This window comes from Notolepis coatsorum (genome assembly GCF_963971535.1).
Source record: "Notolepis coatsorum genome assembly, chromosome: 4".
Lineage (NCBI taxonomy): Eukaryota > Metazoa > Chordata > Actinopteri > Aulopiformes > Paralepididae > Notolepis > Notolepis coatsorum.
The window spans coordinates 195789313-195808717 of NC_140168.1; the positions used below are offsets into that span (position 1 = coordinate 195789313).

At 46.1% G+C, this 19405-nt stretch overlaps 1 pseudogene across 1 annotated transcript in view; it reads right to left on the reverse strand.

The window, feature by feature from the left end:
- The window catches only part of LOC311226788 (adhesion G protein-coupled receptor L3-like), a 77349-nt pseudogene extending 64643 nt beyond the window's left edge, over positions 1 to 12706 (reverse strand). Inside the window, exons 1-2 of the transcript in view lie at positions 12506 to 12706; positions 11927 to 12018 (exon numbers count right to left, since the gene is read on the reverse strand). The product of the transcript in view is annotated as an adhesion G protein-coupled receptor L3-like (transcript). The remainder of the gene's footprint in view (positions 1 to 11926; positions 12019 to 12505) is intronic.
- Positions 12707 to 19405: the final 6699 nt, after the last annotated feature.

A 19405-nucleotide genomic window follows, 5' to 3' on the forward strand; every position in this document is an offset into this window, starting at 1 on the left:
AACTGAGGTCTTAACTGAGGTCTTAACTGATGTATTAACTGAGGTCTTAACTGTGGTCTTAACTGAGGTCTTAACTGAGGTCTTAACTGTGGTCTTAACTGAGGTCTTAACTGAGGTCTTAAGGGGAGACACTGCAGGTGAATAGGGTAAAAAAAATTACTAATAGATATCACAATGAAACTTCCCCAGTTGATTACTTATATTAAGACAAGACTTTTTTGTATTACAAGTTTTCTGAAATTGTATGTTTATATATGCAAATGAGGCATGATCTACTTAAATATGCACTAATTTGCATATAATTCCAGGACAGAAATCTGAACATTGGATAAAGCCATTTTCAAAATTATAGTTTCATTTTGTTGACATATTAGAGCCAAAGGTTATTACAGAGGGGATTTTGGATATCTCTTTTTATCACTCCATAAATCAGAAAATACTCCATTCAGTCCATTTTTATGGTAAAATTCCATATTTCGCCATGTTTTTAGGAATAAAATGTGATATAAATCAGGGTATGAATGCGATATCAACAAACCCTTCTGTAAATACCTTCAGAACATAGATATGAATAGAACTGGAAGGTTTGGTGTATGTGAGTGCTACTGAAGTGGAGATTTCTGGCTCAGAGTATGAGGGAAAACTCTTAAAACTCATTTTTGGGAAAACGCCTTCAAAGTTCTGTATTGTAAAATGCCATACTTTTTTTTTTAAACAGATATTTTTAAATTTTCCCAATTTGTTATGTACATATAAACTAAGAAAAAATATATTGCAAGTTTTCTGAAATGTATGTTTATATATGCAAATGAGGCACTTCCCCATTAAATATGTGCAAATTTATGGATGCAATAAGGCAAAATGATGTAAAATAAACAACTAAATGTGTGTTATTGACGTTTTATTGTCACTAGTTTCATAGAAGACATGTTTAGGAAGCAAAATATAACAAAATCTCAAAATCAACAAAAAAAGTATATTTGACTATTCACCTGCAGTGTCTCGCCTTAACTGATGTCTTAACTGTGGTCTTAACTGATGTCTTAACTGAGGTCTTAACTGACTGAGGTCTTAACTGAGGTCTTAACTAATGTCTTAACTGTGGTCTTAACTGATGTCTTAACTGAGGTCTTAACTGTGGTATTAACTGATGTCTTAACTGAGGTCTTAACTGAGGTCTTAACTGAGGTCTTAACTGAGGTCTTAACTGAGGTCTTAACTGATGTATTAACTGAGGTCTTAACTGTGGTCTTAACTGAGGTCTTAACTGAGGTCTTAACTGTGGTCTTAACTGAGGTCTTAACTGAGGTCTTAAGGGGAGACACTGCAGGTGAATAGGGTAAAAAAATTTACTAATAGATATCACAATGAAACTTCCCCAGTTGATTACTTATATTAAGACAAGACTTTTTTGTATTACAAGTTTTCTGAAATTGTATGTTTATATATGCAAATGAGGCATGATCTACTTAAATATGCACTAATTTGCATATAATTCCAGGACAGAAATCTGAACATTGGATAAAGCCATTTTCAAAATTATAGTTTCATTTTGTTGACATATTAGAGCCAAAGGTTATTACAGAGGGGATTTTGGATATCTCTTTTTAGCACTCCATAAATCAGAAAATACTCCATTCAGTCCATTTTTATGGTAAAATTCCATATTTCGCCATGTTTTTAGGAATAAAATGTGATATAAATCAGGGTATGAATGCGATATCAACAAACCCTTCTGTAAATACCTTCAGAACATAGATATGAATAGAACTGGAAGGTTTGGTGTATGTGAGTGCTACTGAAGTGGAGATTTCTGGCTCAGAGTATGAGGGAAAACTCTTAAAACTCATTTTTGGGAAAACGCCTTCAAAGTTCTGTATTGTAAAATGCCATACTTTTTTTTTTAAACAGATATTTTTAAATTTTCCCAATTTGTTATGTACATATAAACTAAGAAAAAATATATTGCAAGTTTTCTGAAATGTATGTTTATATATGCAAATGAGGCACTTCCCCATTAAATATGTGCAAATTTATGGATGCAATAAGGCAAAATGATGTAAAATAAACAACTAAATGTGTGTTATTGACGTTTTATTGTCACTAGTTTCATAGAAGACATGTTTAGGAAGCAAAATATAACAAAATCTCAAAATCAACAAAAAAAGTATATTTGACTATTCACCTGCAGTGTCTCGCCTTAACTGATGTCTTAACTGTGGTCTTAACTGATGTCTTAACTGAGGTCTTAACTGACTGAGGTCTTAACTGAGGTCTTAACTAATGTCTTAACTGTGGTCTTAACTGATGTCTTAACTGAGGTCTTAACTGTGGTATTAACTGATGTCTTAACTGAGGTCTTAATTGAGGTCTTAACTGATGTCTTAACTGAGGTCTTAACTGAGGTCTTAACTGAGGTCTTAACTATGGTCTTAACTGATGTCTTAATTGAGGTCTTAACTGAGGTCTTAACTATGGTCTTAACTGATGTCTTAACTGATGTATAATTGAGGTCTTAACTATGGTCTTAACTGATGTCTTAACTGAGGTATTAACTGAGGTCTTAACTGATGTCTTAATTGATGTCTTAACTGAGGTCTTAACTGAGGTCTTAACTGAGGTCTTAACTATGGTCTTAACTGATGTCTTAACTGAGGTCTTAACTGAGGTCTTAACTATGGTCTTAACTGATGTCTTAACTGAGGTCTTAACTGTGGTCTTAACTGATGTCTTAACTGATGTCTTAACTGTGGTCTTAACTGATGTCTTAACTGAGGTCTTAACTGAGGTCTTAACTGAGGTCTTAACTATGGTCTTAACTGATGTCTTAATTGAGGTCTTAACTGAGGTCTTAACTATGGTCTTAACTGATGTCTTAACTGAGGTCTTAACTGAGGTCTTAACTGAGGTCTTAATTGAGGTCTTAACTATGGTCTTAACTGATGTCTTAACTGAGGTATTAACTGAGGTCTTAACTGATGTCTTAACTGATGTCTTAACTGAGGTCTTAACTGAGGTCTTAACTGAGGTCTTAACTATGGTCTTAACTGATGTCTTAACTGAGGTCTTAACTGATGTCTTAACTATGGTCTTAACTGATGTCTTAACTGAGGTCTTAACTGTGGTCTTAACTGATGTCTTAACTGAGGTCTTAACTGTGGTCTTAACTGATGTCTTAACTGAGGTCTTAACTGTGGTCTTAACTGATGTCTTAACTGATGTCTTAACTGAGGTCTTAACTATGGTCTTAACTGATGTCTTAATTGAGGTCTTAACTGAGGTCTTAACTATGGTCTTAACTGATGTCTTAACTGATGTCTTAACTGAGGTCTTAACTGAGGTATTAACTGAGGTCTTAACTATGGTCTTAACTGATGTCTTAACTGAGGTCTTAACTGATGTCTTAACTTAGGTCTTAACTGAGGTATTAACTGATGTCTTAACTGAGGTCTTAACTGAGGTCTTAATTGAGGTCTTAACTATGGTCTTAACTGATGTCTTAACTGAGGTATTAACTGAAGTCTTAACTGATGTCTTAACTGAGGTCTTAACTGAGGTCTTAAATTAGGTCTTAACTGAGGTCTTAACTGAGGTCTTAAATTAGGTCTTAACTGAGGTCTTAACTGAGGTCTTAAATGAGGTCTTAACTGAGGTCTTAACTGATGTCTTAACTGAGGTCTTAACTGAGGTCTTAAATGAGGTCTTAACTGAGGTCTTAACTGTGGTCTTAACTGATGTCTTAACTGAGGTCTTAACTGAGGTCTTAAATGAGGTCTTAACTGAGGTCTTAACTATGGTCTTAACTGATGTCTTAACTGAGGTCTTAACTGAGGTCTTAACTGTGGGCTTAACTGTGGTCTTAACTGAGGTCTTAACTGAGGTCTTAACTGTGGTCTTAACTGATGTCTTAACTGAGGTCTTAACTGAGGTCTTAAATGAGGTCTTAACTGAGGTCTTAACTGAGGTCTTAAATGAGGTCTTAACTGAGGGCTTAACTGAGGTCTTAAATGAGGTCTTAACTGATGTCTTAACTGAGGTCTTAACTGATGTCTTAACTGAGGTCTTAACTGTGGTCTTAACTGATGTCTTAACTGAGGTCTTAACTGAGGTCTTAAATGAGGTCTTAACTGAGGTCTTAACTGAGGTCTTAAATGAGGTCTTAACTGAGGTCTTAACTGAGGTCTTAACTGAGGTCTTAACTGATGTCTTAACTGAGGCCTTAACTGAGGTCTTAACGATAGGTTATGACTATAACCAAGTTCTGTTAATTAGGGGTGACGCTTGGCATCACTCATCCACTCCCTCGCGTACGTGCACGCGCACTGAATAAATTCCACAAATGTACCTTTAATACCAGTATTCGTCTGACCACACCCCTCATCAGCTTACCTTCATAAGCAGGTGTGTGGTCACCTGCTCTCCTCCTACCCAAGTTTTTACCACAAGGTGAGGTCAAGGGCTGCAGCGGCATCGGATGCCAAGCGTCACCCCTAATTAACAGAACTTGGTTATAGTCATAACCTATCGTTCTGTTTCATTAGGGGATCCGCTTGGCATCACTCATGCACATAGGGAGGCCAAGCGGAGCCACTGGCCGACAAATACACCCCGCTGAAGGCCCCCCACAACCAACAGAACAGGGAGGGCCGAGCCCCCCCGACCCCCCCTAATGGAGGGCACCCCCCCTATTAGAGGTTTCCCGGGAGGGCGACGGACCCGACCGTGCGAAGAGGCACTCAAGCAACTCAACGCACAGGGTGAGCAGACCGTGGCTTGACCCCACGACTACACACACGCACAACCCGCATGCCACCCGGGAACGAACGGAGGGAACAACCTCGTTACTGCCCCAAGAATCACGGGGTCAAGGGCAAACCCAACCCCATGGCAAGGCCGTAGCAGCGGAGCGCGAAGGAAGACCCAGACCCACCAAAGGGACTGGACCCCCTGGAACGGGGGCCCGGAGAAGTCCATGATGCCAGCATCAAGACCCCACCAGGTGGGCACTTATTGACCCCGCCCCCCACATCGCCAGCGTATTCGGACAAAGGCCCCTCAGCCGAGCGGGCCCTGTCCCCCCCAACAGTACACCGCCTGGCACACTGACCCTGCAACAGGCAGTCAGCATGGCCGTAAGCACACAAAAAAGGTTAACCAACGGAAGCAGGCAGCGCACCGGGGAAAACCAGGCAACAGGCTGTTAACCCTAGCCTGGAGACTGCGGACGAGACAGGCGCCAGAAAGGACAGCTGAACACAGCCGCCCCGGCGGAAGGGGCGTATGCTGGCGTTGTTGCATGACCAAGCCTCCATTTAAAAAAACCCACCCAGAGGGGTCGAGGCAGAGAAGGCTGACATGATTGGCAGACGTCATGAACGTGCAGGGGCACCCTCAAACCGGTTAACCCGGGAGTTGACACTGCAGCAACACACCAGAGAACCAACCACCCAGGCGTTACCCTATGCGGTGGTTGGTCCCATAACCCCACAGGAAAAAAAAACAAAACACACCTGCGGCACTGCCGCAGCCCATGTTCCAGTTTCCAACAGGGTTATCCCGGGCCTACGGGTCAACGAAAACATTACTTCGGACCGGGCCCGGTGATACGGGGAGCACAGGGTCCCCAGAGGAGGTCAAGACCACCCCAACAGGCCCCTCTTCGCCATGCGTAAGAGAAGAGCGTAAGAATGGAAAACCAGCCCCAGCACCCCGTACTTGGTATTCCCAGGAGGTCACCCAACCAAGTACCAACCAAGACCAACCTGCGTGGTGGCCGAGATCCGACGAGATCGGGCGCGTACAGGTTGGCACGGCCGTAAGCCATTACGACAGTGTAGAATACAATGTACCCAACAAGGGTTCCATAGCGCTCAACCCTGTGACACCCGGGCCGACCTAGCATTTTTCCCCCTGAAAAAAGCCCAAGTCCCTCAGGGTACCAAAACAGCAGATCTGCATCCCCGGCGGACAACGGGTTTAACTGATCCGGACCAGCGCGACCAGAACCAGTCCCGTGCCCTAACCACGCCGACATGCCAACTCCAGGAGAAGGGGCAGATATGCGTGTTGATCTTAAACATAAAAAGAAGGCGCCACTCAGACGTTTCGGTGCGAACCGCGCCCGGCGGCCCACCCCCAGGGCGTGAGACCCTTCCACATATGTTCAGATCCATTCCGTCATCATCCCCTGATATGAACGAGAACCCGTCGACAACCACACAGGGCGTCAGAAGAGGAAAAACCCCCATCCCAATTGCTTTATAAAAACGCTGTTTTAACCCCAAGCAATCAAGGCGCGCCAGTCAGTTACCTAATGTCCAACAGAACATCCTGAGCTAGCACTATGTGTGCGTTGGGCATATCCACATCAATAATAGGCTATTTAGACCATCTTATTGAATCCCCAAGACGCCCAGGGGAACGACAAGAGGGCGGGATGCAACCAACTCCATGAATGAATGAATGAAAACTTTAACCAACAGATTGCAGAAAGGGTACAACACAGTACGGCTCAATACACACAATCGGTAAGGGGAGGCAGACCTGAGAAAGACGTTAGTCTTGTTTCCATCAGGGGCCCCCATTTCCAATTCATATAGACACATCCAACTCTTTATAATAATAAAGAAGAAGCATCACCCATATGAACCCAACTGCACAGCTGGGAGTAAAAAACCCGTTTTCACATGATTTTGCATCCAGTCACTCTCTTTAATCAGAGAGTAAAGACTAGACCCTCCCAGAAACCTTCCCACACGAGTTGTAGTCATGAGAAAGACATGCCAACTGTGAGTCACGTGACCAACTGACTCAAGTTACACATAAATCGAGCACAGCAGCGTGAGCCCTACGCTCTAACTCGACACCTTAAGACACCGTAACTCATGGAAGGCGTCGCCATAGCAACACCGCTACGACGGGGGGAAACCCTGCCGGCTCCTGTTTGTAATAGGAGTTGGCAGGATAACCCTCCCCCCCCCCCCCCCCCCCTGCCAAGACGTCCTAACGGCTCGGCCCTGACTGGCTCAGCAGAAGAGATAAAATCTCCTAAACCAATCAAGTGAGAAGGAGGGGTTTATTCGACACCCCCTCACAAAAAACCCTTCGTTCCCTACACATAAAAAACAACCGTAGCCATTTTGAAAACCTCCGGTAGAATGCTAATGTATAGCGTAAGCTAATACAATGCCCGCTACCCACAAAATATGAACAGGATTTACAACAAAAACAAGTCGTATGTGTGTGAATCCTACACCCGTTGACTATGTCGTACATAGCAAAAACGCTGACCGAGAGTAACGGCTAGGCCGTGGAACGTGCGTGTACGAGTATTACTGCAACTAACACAACAGCATTGTGAGACACATATACTTAGTTTTAAGCAACGGAATAACACCAGTTTCTACCTGCATGTGGAGCGTCAGGCTAATAGAACCCCCTATGACTGAGTGTACGTTGCAGACCTTGCTTAATCTCGTAACACAACACGACTCATCTCACAACGTAAAAGTGCAGATTCATATTTACACAACCCCACCATATGATTTGTTGAAGAAACACACAGTTTGTTTGGCCAAAAAACATAGTCCCCCTTATGTCGGGGAACTTTTTATTATCACACGTTTTTTAAGGCACAAAATCATAGAGGGGCCGGGGAGGGTGTAAAGGAGAGGAGACACAGAGGGGAAAAGTCACTCTCAGCGGCGTCTGCCACCTCGCACAGCTCAAGTCTTGCCACCCAGAGGAGCCCCGGAGGGACGGTAGGTTACTGTCTGCTGGTCTCGACGTTCCCTACCGTCTCCTCCGGTCGTGGATGGGCCGGCGGTAGCAGAAGCGCCGTCTCTTCTCCTGGCCTTCTTGGAGGGGCCAGCAGCGGCGGCGGAGGCAGTGGTAGGGACGACGGAGATAGCTCGACGTCGTGGAAGCCTTCTGACTCCACCGGCAAGGACGGGATGCGGAAAATGGGGTTGGAGGATGGATCTCTCCTCTGCCATCTCTCTGCATGTTGAGGTCATCAACCGCAGGGCCTTCCCGAACAGACCAGCGTCGGAGAGGGCGGCCGTCAGAAGAGGGGCTCTCTTCCGTTCCGGCACACAGGCCTGCTCCAGCCAAAGATGACGCTGGCCCAGGGTGGCCAGGGCGCACACTTTCCCCATGGCTATGGCCAGCACCTGGGTAAGGTGCAGGACAGCTCCTGCCGCCTGGGTGATCTGATCGCATTTTACCTCGGCCAGATCCGTGCCGCCCGTCATAATCCCCGATACAAATCTAGCCAGGTGGGCGATGTTAGACGCCGCAGCCAGCAATTGTGTACCAGCGATGAATGACTGGTCACCCCAATATGCCAATCGCCTAGCCGATCTACCCTGGAGGACCGGCTTGCATAAGGGTTCCCACACCATATCCGGACAGAGGAGAGCGGCCATCGGACTATCAAGCCGAGGCACGCCCTCCCTCATACCTTTGACTAACCCCGACACCCGCGTAACTGGTACGTAGGTGGGGGTTAGTCCCATGATGTTGGAAACCGCCTGACCCTGACAAACATAGGTCCCTATTGAGGGGAAAAATGGGTAGACAACATCAGCCCCTCTCACTGGGCGACGCTGCCAGAGATGACCTATGAGATCATCAGGGACAGGAGCAGGCAATGGCAGCGGCAGCGGCACGCCGTTTGCGGCGGCGGCTACCGCCATGAGCTCGGGAAACAAAGCCCGCAGTTCCCCCTGCGGACCTTCCTCCACCGAACCCGCATCCCTCACATGCAGCAGGCTGCAACTGGTCAAGGAGCCACAGTCTGATGTGGCCGATAGTAGGGCATCCTGCTGATGAGGCCAAGGTGGTTCCTCGACATCTTCGAACAGGGAGTCCCACGGAGCCATTTCTCTCCCCTCCGGTGTTTCCTGGATAGAAGGGATACTCTCCTCCACGGGACCATCATACAAGAATCCGTCCGCCTCTTCCATGAAGTCCTCAGTTACCATCGGAAATCCAGAGCCGGACGCATCCTCGCTGGTCTCCAGCAGTTCCCCAAAACCAGGCCGTTCGCGCCTGCATGCTACCATCTTGCGACGTGAACGGGCAGACGCGAAAAGTTTGCGTCGCAAATCCTCCGGCTCCAAGACAACCCCCCGTTCACCAACGGACGATTCCCTGGAACCAGAGGAACCAGAGTCGAGATCAGGCCACCGCCGGAGCGACGGCACCGACTCCTCGGCTCTTCGGAGAGGCAAACTATCCATCGGCTGTCTCCTGGGCTGGGTCGGCAACCACGAAAGTGGCAACAGCCCAGCACCAGAACGCACGACGGAGGCGGGAATGGAGAACCGCTGGTGAAGAGTAGGTCTAGCGGGTCTACTCTCCGAAGAATACATTATGACCCAAACTTTTTCTTTACAACAGATATGAGAGAAGAAAAAATTAAGCACAATGTAGACTTGTCACAACTCTTTTCAACTAATCAACGCGTCAAGTGGGGTACTACCGAGGCACTTCCTTGTGGTGAAAGCGAGAAGGAGGAGAGCAGGTGACCACACACCTGCTTATGAAGGTAAGCTGATGAGGGGTGTGGTCAGACTAATACTGGTATTAAAGGTACATTTGTGGAATTTATTCAGTGCGCGTGCACGTACGCGAATGAGTGCATGAGTGATGCCAAGCGGATCCCCTAATGAAACAGAACTGTGAAACAACTGAGCATGTTGCTGAACTTAAGTGGCATAGTATACAGTATACACTATACAGTAGTGGAGGCTACTGCTGACAGGCTCAACATAGTGCTGCACTTCCTGGTTTAATAGCACAGTCTGGTGCGCAGAGATATATATCTGTATGTCATGCATGTCTTAAATGTCATGATTAGATTAGTTTAGATGATTCGATTAGATTAGATTATTATGTCTGTATGTTGTGTATGTCATAAATGTCATGAATTGAAAATGAAAAAATAAAATAAAAATCTAACCCTAACTAACCTTACTGTCATGCACTTGTCCTTACTACACTGTAACACGCAACACTTTGATGAATATTGTTACTCAGCTGATAGAGTTGCACCCTTCCTGATGACCTGTCGTACATGCTAAATGACTGTAAATGTAAATGTAATGTAGTACATTTAATCCACGGCATTTGAAAGTAAAATAGCTCACCTCTTGCTCCGACTAGAATGACACCGCACTGGCAGTCTGTAAGATCATGTATTTGCATGTAAAAAGATAAATTATGTACAATTTAACTTTGAGTGAACCAACCACCCAATACTGTGACCCATAGAGCTTGCTTGCTGCTCATAAACGCTGTGATATTACAGTATATTAAATGTGGCTTTGGAGGACTCATAAATGCATTTAATATTGACTCTAGAATATTGAATGACATGTGATTTCATATTTATATGCCGTTTACTTTTAGATATATTCATATATGTATTTATTATTTATTGCCTATATTTATTGTAACGTATAATATAATCGAGAGGGCATACAGACCCTCATCTGCACCTTTGTTTACATTGTTTACTTTTCTCCTATTTTTATATTCAGAGTTAATTATACTGTTTACACTGTTTATTTGTCTCATATTTTTATATTTAGAAGTACTTGTATTGCCTATATTTATCTCTTTCTTCTAAGGATATTCTCACATTACCCCCCTCCCCCTCCCCCCTGGCTCCATCATTATAATCACTTTTACCTACAATGGCCCTAATAATGTCATCATAGAAACCACCTCTTTGCATCCTTTTGTTATGTTTTATCTTGGAACTCAATGTTAATTGCAACGGGATAAACAATGCTTAATTTTTATTACCAAGGTAAATACATATCAAGAGACATTTGCATCACTGACCGTCATAAACAGAAAAGCCAATAAGCATCTGGTTTTATAATGTCATTCATATTTCATATTGTCTGAAAGGCAAGTGGGCACACAGACACACACACTGTAGACACACACAAGACACACACACACAGACACACACACACACACACACACACACACACACACACACACACACACACACACACACACACACACTGTAGACACACACACACAGACACACACAGACACACACACACACACACACACACACACACACACACACACACACACACACACACACACACACACACACACACACACACACACACACACTGTAGACACACACACTGTAGACACACACACCACAGACACACACACCACAGACACACACATACACACCACAAACACACACACATGTACCACATACACACACTGCAGACACACATGCACGCGGCCCACAGGCACACACACAGACTGCAGACACACACACATGCACCAGACACACACACGTGCACCAGACACACACACACACACACACACACACACACACACACACACACACACACACACACACACACACACACACACACACACACACACACAGCAGACACACACGTGCATGTGCACGTGGTATGAATATTCATGAGCCGGTGTGTGTTGAGGCTGAGATAACAGCAGGTTCATTCTGCCTGATTGTCTCCTGGCCGCTCACTCTGCAGACCAGCTCTTCAGAGAATAATGACAGATGCCTTAACCCCTGACCCCGAATTTAGTACCACCAGGCGCCCGTTACAGGGCAGCAAAGACCGTGAATGAAATCTACTGTGAGTACGGTTACTTTTGTATAATGTCCATAGCGCCGCCATTTTATTGTAGACGTTCACAGAAAGGTAAAAAAAAAACACGTTGTATTTTATGGCAATAACATTCAGGTTTGGAGGCGTACGCGTTTCAGAGTGAACATCATGTTCGATTTAAAACACCCTTCAGAGCAACTCCTGCCATCGCGTTGAAAGAGTTATTTCTACTTGTGATGAGAAAAGAAAGAGAAGAGAAAAAAGCGAAAACTATTTGTGGAAGATTCTCATGTGACCGTTCTTACTTGATGTTGTCCAGGCAACCAGAGTCTGGCTTTAAGATGGCTGTGTGATGGAACATCTTGTAGAGAGCGATGCCCAGGAAGATCACGTTCAGCTGAGAGAGAGAGAGAGAGAGAGAGAGAGAGAGAGAGAGAGAGAGAGAGAGAGAGAGAGAGAGAGAGAGAGAGAGAGAGAGAGAGAGAGAGAGAAAGAGAGAGAGAGAGATGAAGATGGAGAGGGAGAGAGATGGGGGGGAGACAACAATGAACGTTTTATGTTATTTGCTGTGATTCAAATGACATTTTTCAAGACACATTGTAGCACAGAGTTGTCCAATTACAACACGACTTGGGTTGCCTAGAGACAGATTCTCTAATGGTACACGGGACCTAGTCAGACAAGACGGAGACAAGACGAGCAGCGAGCCGTTCCGTATCGCTCCCCGTAACCCGCGGTTACCTCGTTCTGTATTCAGGGGATACTTTTCAGTGCTGCCGCATTCACTTTCCATCTGGCAGTAAACACGCCGATCTCCAATGCGAGTGATTGGCTGAGGCACCCATCTGTGTGAAGGGGCGGTTCAGCCGCTTCGATTGGCTGACGCACCCATCTGTGAGGGGGCGGTTCAGCCGCTTCGATTGGCTGACGCACCCATCTGTGAGGGGGGAGTTCGGCCGCTTCGATTGGCTGACGCACCCATCTGTGAGGGGGAAGTTCGGCCGCTTCGATTGGCTGACGCACCCATCTGTGATGAAGGCGGTTCGGTCGCTTCGAGCGGCTCTCGAAAAAGCGACGGGCGACATCCGTTGGCAGTCGAAGCAGTTAGCGTTTCTTTATTTTTTTTATCTATTTTTTTTTCTCACCTTTTCTGTATTTTTCTCCCATCCCAATTTAGTCATTATGCCAATTTCCTTTCTGGTCGTTGCGCGCATTGCCCCACTGTCGGGCTAGGGAGGGTGTAGAACTACCACATGCCTCCTCCGATACATGTGGAGTCAGCCAGCCGCTTCTTTTCACCCGACAGCGAGGAGTCTCACTGGGGGAACGTAACGCGTGCAGAGGTTCACGCTATTTCCCACAGATCCCCTCCCTGCTGAACAGGTGCCCCGACCGACCAGTAGGAACCGCAGTTTACAACGACCAGGACACACACAGACCCCACCGGCTTCCCACCCGCTAACACTGCCAATTGTGTTAGTAGGGACGACTGACCAAGCCGGAGGTACCACTGACAGCTGGATTCGATCCCAGAGTCTCTGCGGTGGTAGGCGAGTGCATTCTCCACTGCGCTACCCAGCCGCGCCAATTATCGTTTCTTGAGTGGAGACATTTGTGACACTAGAGATGGCTGCATAAACCACTTGCTGCAAAACAAACGAAGATAATGAAATGTGATGTTGTTTTATGTCGAGTGAAATTACAATGTATTGCATTGTGAGGCGGAACGTGAGTTTGAGGATGAAGCGGGGTCCTCTGCGGTGAGGGGTTTCCGTGGTAACCGATGACTCCGTGTGGCGGACGGAGACTACTGGAAGGGGGTCAGGTCTCGCTTGTCTCGTTAGTTGCCGCCTTGGAGATGAGCAGACTGCTCTTGAGAGAGACCTTGGTCTTGCAACGCTTGAATGTTGATAAACTACTTAACATACTGTGGCAGATATCATCCCCCGTTCCATGGATACATGGAGGAAGGGAGATACTACTGCCACGGGCAGAGGAGAGTTAATTAGGGAGTTGATTAGGACTGATGGAATACACCTGTGCACCACGTGATCACCCACATCCCCCCCCCACACACACACACACACACACACACACGCCTACACACACACACACACACACACACACACACACACACACACACACACACACACACACACACACACACACACACACACACACACACACACACATAGCATGAAACCCTAGGAGAGACAGAGAAGAGTTGAGTGGAGGTGAGGAAGGAGCAGAGTTCGTAGAGAGAGAGTGAGATACTGAGTTTGTGAGGTGAGAGGTAGTTGGAAGGAGAGGTGAAAGCGAGAAGGTGTTTGTGTTATTGGACCCTGGACTGGCTGAGATACCCCCCTTGTGAAACTGACCCTGGACCAGACGACAAACCCTGAGTATTGAACATTCCCTTTTTGTACGACAGCCTGGAACGTGTATTGACCCTGGACTGTTATGACCACTCTATTGCCCATCAGAGTTGTACTGCAGATCAATAAATATCATTTGTTTGTTGAAATTGTGCTTGTGTGGACATTGGAATTGTTTGTTTTGGTCCGTTTTAAGCCTGAACACCACTAGGCTCGTCACAATACATATAACATATATGGCCATCTACTACTGTACGTGCAGTGCGTATGTGTATTGCCTAATATCTATATTGTCCTGTTTACTTGTAATGTTATATGTTATGATGTAAGTATTATGTCTGTGTGTACTAATCCTTTATCCTATTTACTATATAATATAATGCACAACCTGCTCAGAGGTCTTTAATTGGCATGCAATTATCCTCAACACACACACACCGGAAAACACATGCATGCATTGTCTCTGTAGGATCGCCAATGCGATTCGTCTCTGCGATTAACCCATCCCGTTGTCCTTCCCCCCCAAGGGCAGCCGGGAGCAGACAGGCGTCAACGTGAGCCGCGCCAGGGGACCAATCCAAGTGCTCCTGTCCGTCTTCGTCAAGGACGCCACAGCGTTAGCGATCTGTTGTTGTGCATGTTTTTCCATTGGGTGGGAAACCCTTGCGAGCACGGGGAGAACATGCAAACTCCACACAGAAAGGCCTGGGAGTCATGTTATGATGTAAGTATTATGTCTGTGTGTGTACTAGTCCTTTGTCATGTTTACTATTAATGGAAGTATTATGTTTCACAATGTAGGTTTGTCAGGGACCCCAGGAGGAACAGACACTGTAACGTTGTAGCTAATCGGGTGACAGTCCAAGTCTCTAGTCCTGATCCTAATAAACTCAACTAAACACGTGAACTCTTGATCTGACTTAATGTGGGATGTTTTTTTTCTTCTTCTAGGATTCTTCCAGTTGAATCTAGTTCAAGTTCAAGTTCAAGTTCTTTAATAGTTGTCATACAGAAGTACAGAATACTTTCATACAAAATGCTTCTTACTGTTACGCTCCAGAGACTGTGCTAGACAAGATAGTATCAAATAACATAATAACATAATATAGCATGAATTTAGAAGAAGAAAATGAGGTCACAGTTGTTCGGTATAGACATATGTACAATGTTCTGAGTTACCATATAATATACAATACACAACTATGCAGTGTACTAATGTACAGTACTATCTAGTGCAAAGCAGAAATGGGATGAGGTACAATTTTAGGTACAATTTACAGTAAGGTGTACGAGTTGTAGTGCAATCCTTCATCCATAAATATAAAGTGTGGGGAGTGGGTGCTACAGTGTGTTTGTTTAAAGTGGGTGTGTGCTATAAAGTGTGTGTAGTGGGTGCTACAGTGTGTTTGTTTAAAGTGAGTGTGTGCGTGTGGATGTGTGTGCTATGTGTGTTTGGTGGTTGTTGTTGTGTAGTGTTCATTCATTGTTCGTTTAGCAGCCTGATGGCCTGGGGATAGAAGCTACTTCTGAGTCTTTCTGTGCTCGCCTTGAGACTCCTGTATCGCTTGCCTGACGGCAGCAGTTCAAAGAGGCAGTTGTTCGGGTGGCTCGAGTCCTTAATAATTCTCTTAGCCTTCCCCTTGCAACGCTTGTAGTAAATGTTCTGGAGGGTGGGGAGCCCCCCTCCAATTGTGCGTTCGGCTGAACGTGTCACTCTTTGTAGTCTGCTTTGGTCTTTTGCAGTGCTATTCCCAAACCAGGAGGTGATGTTGCCGGTCAAGATGCTCTCTATTGTACATGAGTAGAAGTTCTTAAGGATCTTCTGGCTGACTTGGAACTTCCTTAGGCGCCTGAGGAAGTAGAGGCGTTGTCGTGCCTTCTTCACCACACTGTTAATGTGTATGGTCCATTTCAAGTCCTCGGATATGTGGGCTCCGAGGTACTTGAAGCTGTTGACTCTCTCAACCGGTGCCCCGTCGATGCTGAGGGGGCTGTAGTCCTTGACCCCCGACCTCCTGAAGTCCACAATCATCTCCTTTGTTTTGCTGACGTTCAGGGAGAGGCTGTTTTCCTGGCACCATCCCGCCAGGACCTTGACCTCTTCCAGGTAGGCCCTCTCGTCGTTGGCAGAGATCAGGCCCACCACCACTGTGTCGTCAGCAAATTTGACGATTGTATTGCTACTCCGCTGAGCCACACAGTCGTGTGTGTACAGGGAGTAGAGGAGGGGACTCAGAACACAGCCCTGGGGGGCCCCTATGTTGAGGGTGATGGATGAGGAGGTGCAGTTGCCTGCTCTCACCACCTGGGGTCTGCCAGTCAGGAAGTCCAAGACCCACTGGCAGAGGTCATAGCCCAAGCCCAGGTCCCTGAGCTTGGCTATGAGTATGGAGGGGACTATGGTATTGAATGCCGAGCTGTAGTCGATGAATAGCATTCTCACATAGTTCCCCTGCCTCTTGTCCAGGTGTGATGCTGCTGTGTGCAGCACATGGGATATGGCGTCCTCCGTGGACCTGTTGGGGCGGTATGCAAATTGCAGGGGGTCCATGTTGATGGGGAGGGAGGAGCAGATGTAGCCCTTTACTAGCTTCTCAAAGCACTTCATGGCTATGGAGGTGAGAGCTACAGGGCGGTAGTCGTTGAGGCAAGCAGGCTTGGATTTTTTGGGTACAGGGATAATAGTGGACTTCTTCAGGCAGGTGGGGATGACAGCCTGTTCTAAGGACAGGTTAAATATGTCAGTGAATACTGGGGCCAGTTGGTCGGCACAGACTTTTAGGACGCGGCCGGGGATGCCGTCCGGACCTGCTGCCTTCCTGATATTCACTTTTTTAAAGGTCCGCCTCACCTCATGCTCTGTTACCCTGAACACTGCGCCTCCATCAGCAGCCGACCCCCCCCCCCCCATTGCCGAGGCTTGTGAGCTGGTGTTGTTATTACCAGCATCAAACCTCGCATAGAAGGTATTGAGGTCGTTTGCTAAGGAGATGTCACTGTTCAGTTTGAGGGAGGCGCCTTTGTAGTCTGTCATCGTTTTGAGCCCCTGCCACATAGCTCTAGAGTCAGCTTGTTCAAACTGGAGTTCAATTTTATCCCTGTAGCGCCGTTTGGCCTCTGACACTGTCCTCCTTACGTTGTGTTGCGCCACCTTGTGGTCGTTCATGTTGCCTGCCACTAGGCCGTCATTGTATGCTTTGGTGCGCTCTCTCAGAGCTTCACGGACGGATTTGTCTACCCAGGGTTTTTGATTTGGGTAAACTTTCATTTTGGTAGTGGGGATTGTTTCTTTCACCCTAGTACAGACATAGTCCAGCACTGTCTCCGTGTAGGCATTAATGTTATCTGTGTCGCGGAATACAATCCAGTCTGTGTTGTGAAACACTGACACTAGTGTATCCTCTGACGTCACATCCCATTTCTGCACCTCTCGCGAGACTACGGGAGTACTTTTAATTCTTTGTCTGTACTTTGGTGTAAGGAAAATGGATGCGTGATCTGACTTGCCAAAGCCACTATCAGAATGAGCCTTGTAGCCACCTTTAAATTGCGTGTAACAGTGATCTAGGATGTTACCGCCTCTGGTGTTGCAAGTCACATGCTGGTAGAAATCAGGCAATACCTTTCTCAGATTGGCGCTATTGAAATCTCCCAGTACTAAAATGGCGGCGTTAACGTTCGTCGCTTGTATATTGTTTACCTCGTCGTGTAGTCTGGAGAGCGCGGCGTTGTTGTTGGCTTGCGGTGGAATATACACTCCGACCAGGATGATCGCCGTTAACTCCCTCGGGAGGAAGAAAGGACGACACTTGATGGTTATATATTCCAGTTCTGGGGAGCAGTGATTGGATAATTCCTTCACATTCGTTGGATCACTCCAATTTTTGTTAAACATGAAGGCAATACCTCCACCACGTTGTTTACCGGACTCTGATTGTGTCCGATCCTTCCTATGGATAAAGAAATGATCCGCTGGTTGAATCGCGTGATCTGGAACCTCCGGTGTTAGCCATGTTTCGGTGAAGCAAAGGACATTGCAGTCCCTAACGTCTCTTTGATATTGAATCCTTGCTCGGATGTCATCCAGTTTATTGTCTATTGATTGTACATTGGCTAGCAATATACTGGGAAGTGGTGTACGGTGTCGTCTGGATCTCAGCCTGTTTCGGATCCCAGCCCTTTTTCCTCGTCTTCGCGGCGGCTTTTGGTGGTCTTGTCCATGGCCGGCATAACAAAGGATCTCGGTGGGCCATTTCTGCTGTTCAGCGATCCGATCCAGAGAGCAATCCAAACGGTAAGTTTTTCTTAATCCAATGTCAATGATTGACTGACGGTCATACACATATAATGCACCAACAGTTGGTGCAAATAAAACTCCTAATACTATAAAAATTAACAAAATAAAGCACAGTCTCGTCGGAGCGATCAGAGAGGCAGCCATCAGAGCAGCGCCAGGATCAGACCTAAACCAACTCCGCCAGTGAAAACAGCTCTAAACTCTTCTCCATGTGGCCCAGATCTGCTGAGCACGTCGCTGCTGGGACCAGAAAGAGAGAACTAGGGCTGAGCCCAAACGTTTGAACGTTCGAACCTTCGTTCGTTACGTTGGCATTCAAATTCTAAATCAACATCCGATTTTTTTATTTAAAATAATTTTTTTTATTTAGGGTGTTTTCACACCTGTAGTTTGTTTGCTTTGTTCCGATTCAGGGAGACACAGGGACTATAATGATACAATTGTTGCACTTGTCCTTTAGTTCGTTTGTGTTCACACAGCTGTGTTAACAGCGGACCAAAACAAACGCACGCGCGAGCAAACTGTCACTCATTGGTCAGATTTTGGGGGGTGTGTGTCCCCCTCCCCTAACCCTGAATCTGACTCGAGCCTGACTTTACTGATGACCGCGGGCAAAGAGAGAGGGAGAGAGAGAGAGAGAGTCGGAGAGAGAGAGAGTCTGTGAGAGAGGGAGAGAGATACGGTGTGTGTGAGAGAGAGAGAGAGAGAGAGAGAGAGAGAGAGAGAGAGAGAGAGAGAGAGAGAGAGAGAGAGAGAGAGAGAGAGAGAGAGAGAGAGAGAGAGAGAGAGGAGAGAGAGAGAGAGAGGTATCTGTAAAGCATTCCCGGTAACTGGAGAAAGGTATTCCCGTAACCTATGGGTAACCGAGAATACCTTGAGGTACCAGGAATACCATGCCTAGGTATTCTTGGTTACCTAAATAGGTATTCCCGTAACCTGATAGGTATTCACGGTAACTTTAGATATTGATATGTATTCCGGTGACTTGTGAAAAGGAGAGGTTACCAGGAATACTATTACCATATAGGTATTCACGGTAACTTATATGTATTCCGGTAATTAATTAATTGAAGCTAACACATCATGGAGGCCCAGGCCGTTAGCTACAAGCT